Source organism: Palaemon carinicauda, chromosome 7 (genome assembly GCF_036898095.1).
Source record: "Palaemon carinicauda isolate YSFRI2023 chromosome 7, ASM3689809v2, whole genome shotgun sequence".
In the NCBI taxonomy this organism is placed as follows: domain Eukaryota; kingdom Metazoa; phylum Arthropoda; class Malacostraca; order Decapoda; family Palaemonidae; genus Palaemon; species Palaemon carinicauda.
The window spans coordinates 160,506,927-160,514,426 of NC_090731.1; the positions used below are offsets into that span (position 1 = coordinate 160,506,927).

Genomic DNA, 7,500 nt, shown 5'->3' on the forward strand with positions numbered 1-7,500 from the left:
AAGACGACGTAAAATATAATTTATTAGTACATCATCTATAAAACCAGTTATTATAAATAATGCTAAAAAAATAGTGTCTCCGGTTACGTAAAGCTATTTAACTCCATGCTGGTTTCGACGTTTTCGTTTGAACTTGGGAGTAACCGTGCGTATGCTAAGCCTGTTTTCTGGGTGAGAAATCAAGAAACCTCGGTTTGTAAACGCTATTTAGAGTACGTCTCTGTTTCTTTTTATTTTATTCCATTTTAGTTATTGTGAAACATGTTACTTGAGGTCTACTTTAGATATTGTGAAAAAAGTTACTTGTCTACTTTAGTTATTGTGAAAAAAAAGTTACTTGAGGTATACTTTAGTTATTGTGAAAAAGTTACTTGAGGTCTACTTTATTTATTGTGAAACACGTTACTTGAGGTATACTTTATTGTGAAAAAAAGTTACTTGTCTACTTTAGTTATTGTGAAAAAAAGGTTACTTGAGGTATACTTTAGTTATTGTGAAAAAAGGTAACTTGAGGTATACTTTAGTTATTGTGAAAAAGTTACTAGAGGTCTACTTTAGTTATTGTGAAAAAAATAACTAGGGTAGCAGCTTAGCAAGTAACAACAACAACAACAACATAAATGATAATAATAATAATAATAATAATAATAATAATAATAATAATAATAATAATAATAATAATAATAATAATAATAATAATAATAATAGTGAGATTATTAATGTACACATCAATATTTATTTTAATTTGGTGCTTGCAACTTATATTTTCCTTTCCATTGAAATACTCATTTTGCTTTTCATGAGAAATCGGATGTAAGTAATGTCTATTTCCATAAACAAAATTTACTGCAAAATCTGTTCTAACTTTCATGTAAAAATCTACCACAGAATCATTTATAATTTCCATAAAAAATCTACCCCAAAAGGAATTACAATTTTCATCTTAATGTTAACATACCTTCCATTAAACAAACTCGTACCCTATCTTTAGAATTCTCTTTTAATCTATGTCACGTATACTACATTTTTGTTTCGAGATATCGTATGTTTAGGGTATACATAGAACGATTTTAATGATAATTATAGTAGATGTTTGCTTCTTAGTTTAAAAGTTAATACAGAATCAATAAAATAAATGTATATTAAATTCACGCAATTCTCTACAATTGCAAACATCGAGACTAGATCGAACCAAAGGATAATGTGAATTTTAATATTTGTCTTAACTTTTGATTTTATTTTCTTATTTTTCTGTTTGTTCGTTTAATTTGCAAACCTAAGAATAAGTATAGTGTACGGTGGATTTTACCTGCTATTTCATTTTAAAGCAGAATAACTTTATATTGAACAACCACACGTTATACTGCAGAGTTATCAATTGTCTTAAATACATTATATATGATTCATCATTAAATATTCAAAGAAGTTTTTGTATGTATATTTACACCCAGATACAAAAAAAAAAAAAAAAAAAAAAAAAAAAAAAAAAAAAAAAAAAAAAAAAAAAAAAACAACCTTTAACACGTTTAATATCACTCAGAATAATCATTTTTAAATATAAACCTTACTGTAATAATTCAAAATATAATATTCAATGGGGAAATAAAAAAAAATACACAAACTAAAAAAACTCAGTGGCCTTAAATATTTTCCCTGGCTTTCAATGAACACAAAATTATAATACCAATATTTATAAGGAAATATTATTAATAGTCCGTAGTAAGAATACAAGGAAAAGAATACCTAAACGTTTAAAAGATCCAGAAAGGAAATTTGTAGACCATTTCTAAAAGGGCCACAACAACAAAGACACTACTGTGAGCAACGACAAACACAAGAGTAAAACATCTATAATAATGCTAATAGTAATAATAAAAAATACAACAACAATAGATAGTAGAAATAAAACTGACAACAATAAACACAACAACACCGGCAAAATAAAAAATCATAACAATAATAGTAAAATAAAAATCATCATCATAATCATAATGATAATAAAAGGTACTGCATCATTAATATAACACATAAGGGAATTTTCTTCATACCACAAATACAGAGATAAATTGCAATAAAAATATCGTAGAACAAAGTGCAAAACTTTGAAACGTATGATTTATGAAAAGAAATATTTTGTAGAATTTACTTAACAACACAGAAGGAAAAGTTACCAACCACAAACATAAGGAAAAATTAAGTGATAAAGATATTTCTAATTAAATACGAAATATAGAAGTAACAGTAAATGGAAGGAAAAGTTAATTACTACAAAAGGAAGAAGGAAATAATAAGTAATAAAGATATTCCCAACTAAATACGAAATATAAAAGTAACAACAAACGGAAGGAAAAGTTAATTACCACAAAAGGAAGAAGGAAATATTGATTAATAAAGCTATTCCAAAATAAATACCAAATATAGAAGTAACACCAAACGGAAAGAAAAGTTAATTACCACAAAAGGAAGAAGGATATACGAAGTAACAAAGCTATTCTCAACTAAATACGAAATATAGAAGTAACAACAAACGGAAGGAAAAGGAAATTACCACAAAAGGAAGGAAGAAATATTAAGTAATAAAGATATTCCCAACTAAATACGAAATATAGAATTGGCAACAAACGGAAGGAAAAGTTAATTACCACAAAAGGAAGAAGGAAATATTAAGTAATAAAGATATTCCCAACTAAATACGAAATATAGAAGTAACAGCAAATGGAAGGAAAAGTTAATTACCACAAAAGGAAGAAGGAAATATTAGGTGATAAAGATATTCCCAACTAAATGCGGAATATAGAAGCAACAAACGGAAGGAAAAGTAAATTACCACAAAAGGAGGAAGTAAAAATTTGTTATAAAGCTATTCCCAACTAAATACTAAATATAGAAGTAACAACAAACGAAAAGAAAAGTTAATTACCGCAAAAGAAAGAAGGAAATATTAAGATATAAAGCTATTCCTAAATAAATACGAAATATAGAAGTGACAACAAACGGAAGGAAAAGTTAATTACCACAAAAGGAAGAAGGAAATATTAGGTAATAAAGATATTCCCAATAAATACGAAACGTAGAAGTAACATTAAAAGGAAGGATAAGTTAATTAACACAAAAGGAAGAAAGGAAATACGAAGTAATAAACTATTCTCAACTAAATACGAAACCTAGAAGTACCAATAAAAGGAAGGATAAGTTAAGAACCACAAAAGGAAGAAGGAAAATTAAGTGACAAAGTTATTATCAACTAAAAATATAGAAGTATACTAATAGCAAAAATATAAGAATTATATACCAAAGGGCCAAATGGAACCTCCACTTAAACAAACTGAATCTCCTGATATTTTGTAGAATATCGAATAATGACAGCCTGGAAACCTATAGTCCATTTCTTTTAGCGCTGCATATTTGCACAGACTCGCGGCGGTGCCCTTTTAGCTCGGAAAAGTTTCCTGATCGCTGATTGGTTAGAATTATCTTGTCCAACCAATCAGCGATCCGGAAACTTTTCCGAGCTAAAAGGGCACCGCTGCGAGTCGGTGCAAATATGCATCGCTAAAAGAAATGGACTATAGTGATACAGCATGCTATGCCTATCATCATCATCATATTAGTATTATAGCTAATAATAATGATAATAATAGCCAAAGACTCCTCACCACTTACACCATTGGAGCAGTAGACCATTAAAACCAAATCACCAAACCACAAGACGAACCAAACAGCAGAGAGAATGTCACTATATCGATGGTACTTTTTATACAATATGTTTACACCTTTATACATGAGAAGATTATTTAATTACTTCTAAATATATATAGCACACTAATGGTTTAACCTCTAGTTAAAGATATACATCAGTCACTTACATGTATATTCCAATTAAAAAAAAAATTAGGCATATTACACATCCTTTAGGATCTAGGGGGTCCTTAACCCGAATCAAGCCAGCTAATCCTTGAAAAATCCTTCACAAAGGATGTTGAGGAACAGGGGAGAGAGAGAGAGAGAGAGAGAGAGAGAGAGAGAGAGAGAGAGAGAGAGAGAGAGAGAGAGAGAGAGAGAGAGAGAGAGAGAGAGTGTAATCACAAACACCATGTAAGTACAAAGATGATGAAAATGGAGAAAGAGTAAAAAGTAAAATTCATAGAGAGGAAATAGGAGGAGGAGGAGGAGGAGGAGGAGAAAAAGAATAAGAGAGTGGAACTAGAAGAGGAATATTAGGAAGAGTTAAATTAAGAGTTAGATGAAAGTTCCCTAACCCTCTCATCCCTGAATTCACTGTATCCTAAGAGATCTACTATTTATATAGCGACTAGTAGAGGTAAGGGGGAGAGGCAGGGGGGGCCATGGAACAAGGGCAGGGGGTAACTGTTATATATGAGGGTATGAGGTGTCACGATGTCCATGATCAATTACACACCAAAGAGCCGTCTACGTTCCCCAGCAATATCTTGGGCTAGACAGCTGTTTAGTAAAAAATAAAAATAAAAAGAAATGAACAAAAAAACACCGTTACGGCTTTTGTTTTAAGAATTACAGCAGCAAGAACATTCCCAATATAATCTACTGCGCAACAGCCAAACTGTCTAAGTATTTAAGAGTACATGAACAAAGTTCTCCTATCCCGGACTTGGCGTCTAGACTGGATCGGGACCCGAGAAGCCATTGTGACACGGAGCCGGGGCCCCAAGCGCCTTTCCTCCTTCGGGAGAAGACGCAAGGGACCCCGGCGGTGTCTTTGGCCCTTCGGGGGAGGTACCCAGTCTGTTGGCTAGTCTTGAGGATGGGTAGCGGTGTAAGAGAACTACATAGACCAAAGGTTTACGCACACTTTCCCCAACACCCAGATTGAATAAAAAAAAAGTTGAAAAAAGATTTTTTTTAAAAATTGAATACTTAAGGGCATCAAACCTTTGAGGATTTAGGAAAGCAGTTGTGCCGAACTTGCAATGGGCTTTGCAAAGTTAATACCCAGGTTATATCTCGAAAAATATTACAGAATTCATGGTCATACACAATTAATTGCAATAAGAAGTTCATTTTGGTTTTTGTTTACATTCTGATTTTTAATAAATTTTAAAAAAATATCAATAAATATCATCTCAGAAGTTTTTCATTTATTCTACAATATAAAAAAAATTATTATACATAGATTAAAAATTTGTAGCATGAACAATATTAGGAGATTGTTCCTAATAAGGTGATTATATTGTAACGCTGAAATACACTTGACCAAGATTATTCTAATATCTATGAGGATTTCAAAATTTCGCTTTTTAAAAATGATGCTGAAATTATCCGTCATTATACCCCCAACTTTTCGAAGCACCTACCTCATTTTCCATTAGTTGAACTTTACAAAAATTAAAAAAAAAAAAAACCACACCCGATTGTAACTGTTCGATAAATCATAAAAGGCATAATATAATTTTTATGAATTTTACAAATTCAATCAGAATTTTGCTCGAATTTAAATAACATAAACATGGACTTATTTAATTTCATCATTTAAAGGCTGGTACTTTTTTTTTTCTTTTTACAAATTTTAAAATTTCAATCAGAATTTTAAACGAATTTAAACAACAGAAACTTGGACTTATTTACCTTTTTTCAATCAAATGCTGACACTGAAAGTTGGACATCTGCCTTCCCATGGGCCCTCAAAGGTTCAACCTCATCTCCAAAATATAACCGGGTTTTACGGGGAAATGAATCCTTACATATAAAAAAAGGCCAGATTTATTTAAGGGCGTAGTGCCGAAGCGTAGCTTGTGGGAGATTAAGTAAAACATAGAAAAGAAATAGTTAAAAAGAAAAAAATTTTATTGAAGTCTTTGAATTAGTCCCTGTATTCAAAGGAGCAAGGTCTTGCTTTTCTAACAAAGCTATTTTTGTTTTTGGGTGATTTAAACTGAATGGAATTAAATCCTACGAGGTCTGCTTTGCTTTTGTTTATAAAGCTCTATGAGCATTCTAGGTCTTACTGTCTTTAAATCTGTCTCTAATTCTTTACATAATATGGTACAGACTATCTGGTCCAATCGTCTATGATCTTTATAAGGGCCACAGTGAAAAATAATGAATAAATCATGAATTATTTCGGCGGATGTATTCAAAGAACTCCAGCCTGATGAGATGAAATGATTATAATAAAAACAAGCAGAGATCAAAAGTGATTGAAGTTTAAAGAAATCATTGAAGTAGAAAAAAACAAATGAAAAAAACTCACACAGATGTAAACTAAATATGAGGTCAATCCAAAAGTTTTAGTTTTAATAACAGGAAAAGAATATAGTAGTATTTTTTTTTTTCCAGTCGCAAAACTTTAGTTTTCATTTTGAAATCCATAAACTAAAGACTAATCTAAACTACCAGTTTTCTTTTTCATGCAAACTACAAACTAAATAACCTTAAAACCAAATATTTATATTCATAAATAAAAAATTATAATAATTCTTTGTAGATAAACGAACACTACAATTTGAGTGAAAAAAAATCTACACTATGGTATGTGTACCAGTGAATTTGTCAAAACAATTTTCGCTATTGAATAATGAAGAATAAAATGGAATAGAAATTATAATAACATAATTCATTGCAGATAAAATAACTCAACAATTTGAGTGAAACAAAAAAATATCTATACCATGATACTGTACCAGTGATTTTGTGAGAACAATTTTCGACATTGAATAATGAAGAATAAAATGGAATAGAAATTATAACAACATAATTCATTGCAGATAAAAGAACTCAACAATTTCAGTGAAAAATAAATCTACAATATGATACTATACCAGAGATTTGATCCAAACTGTTTTCAATAGTGAATAATGAACAATAACATGAAACAAAACATCTTTCACAACTTACCAACAGAATTTGGAAATAAAATACCAACAAGAAAAAGAAATTCTACGAGTTGACACTTCTTGCTTTGGAATATCATTAATACAATCATTATAAAAACATGAAGTTGATGAAGCATATTTATTGTTTTACATTATTTCTCAACGAGTAATATAAAATGAACAGAATGTAGTTTATCTATATATCAAAGTGTACCTGAAAGTGATTAATGAATAACAGGGCAAATATATATTTTCAAAAGCAATGGAGTATAATTTGATGAAGCATAATAAATAAAATACTGGGAATTATCAATTGAAATAAATTAGTATTATTGCACGGAAAGTTATGCACTACTACACAATTTAAAAGAAATTAAGTTATGCACAACTACATAATTAAAAAAATAACAAATAAGATAATGAAGTTTAATTAATTTCTTCATCAACTCTAATTTCTTAATGATGGTATTATAACTATTTTTTTCTACTCCAAAATCATTAAATGATTTTGTGTATCTTAATTATGATATACCTTTCCAAAAAACTTTGTAATAGATGTGAAATAACTTAATAGTAAAAGATAAACATAAGACTTAAATATAATAAATTTTGAGAAAAGAACAAAATACTGTGTTAGTGTCTCCAAAAT

At 29.7% G+C, this 7,500-nt stretch overlaps 1 protein-coding gene across 1 annotated transcript in view; it reads right to left on the bottom strand.

Annotated features, from left to right (window-relative positions):
• Window positions 1–7,500, bottom strand: part of LOC137644627 (protein unc-13 homolog B-like) — a 124,668-nt gene that overhangs the window by 69,630 nt on the left and 47,538 nt on the right. The window lies entirely within an intron of this gene.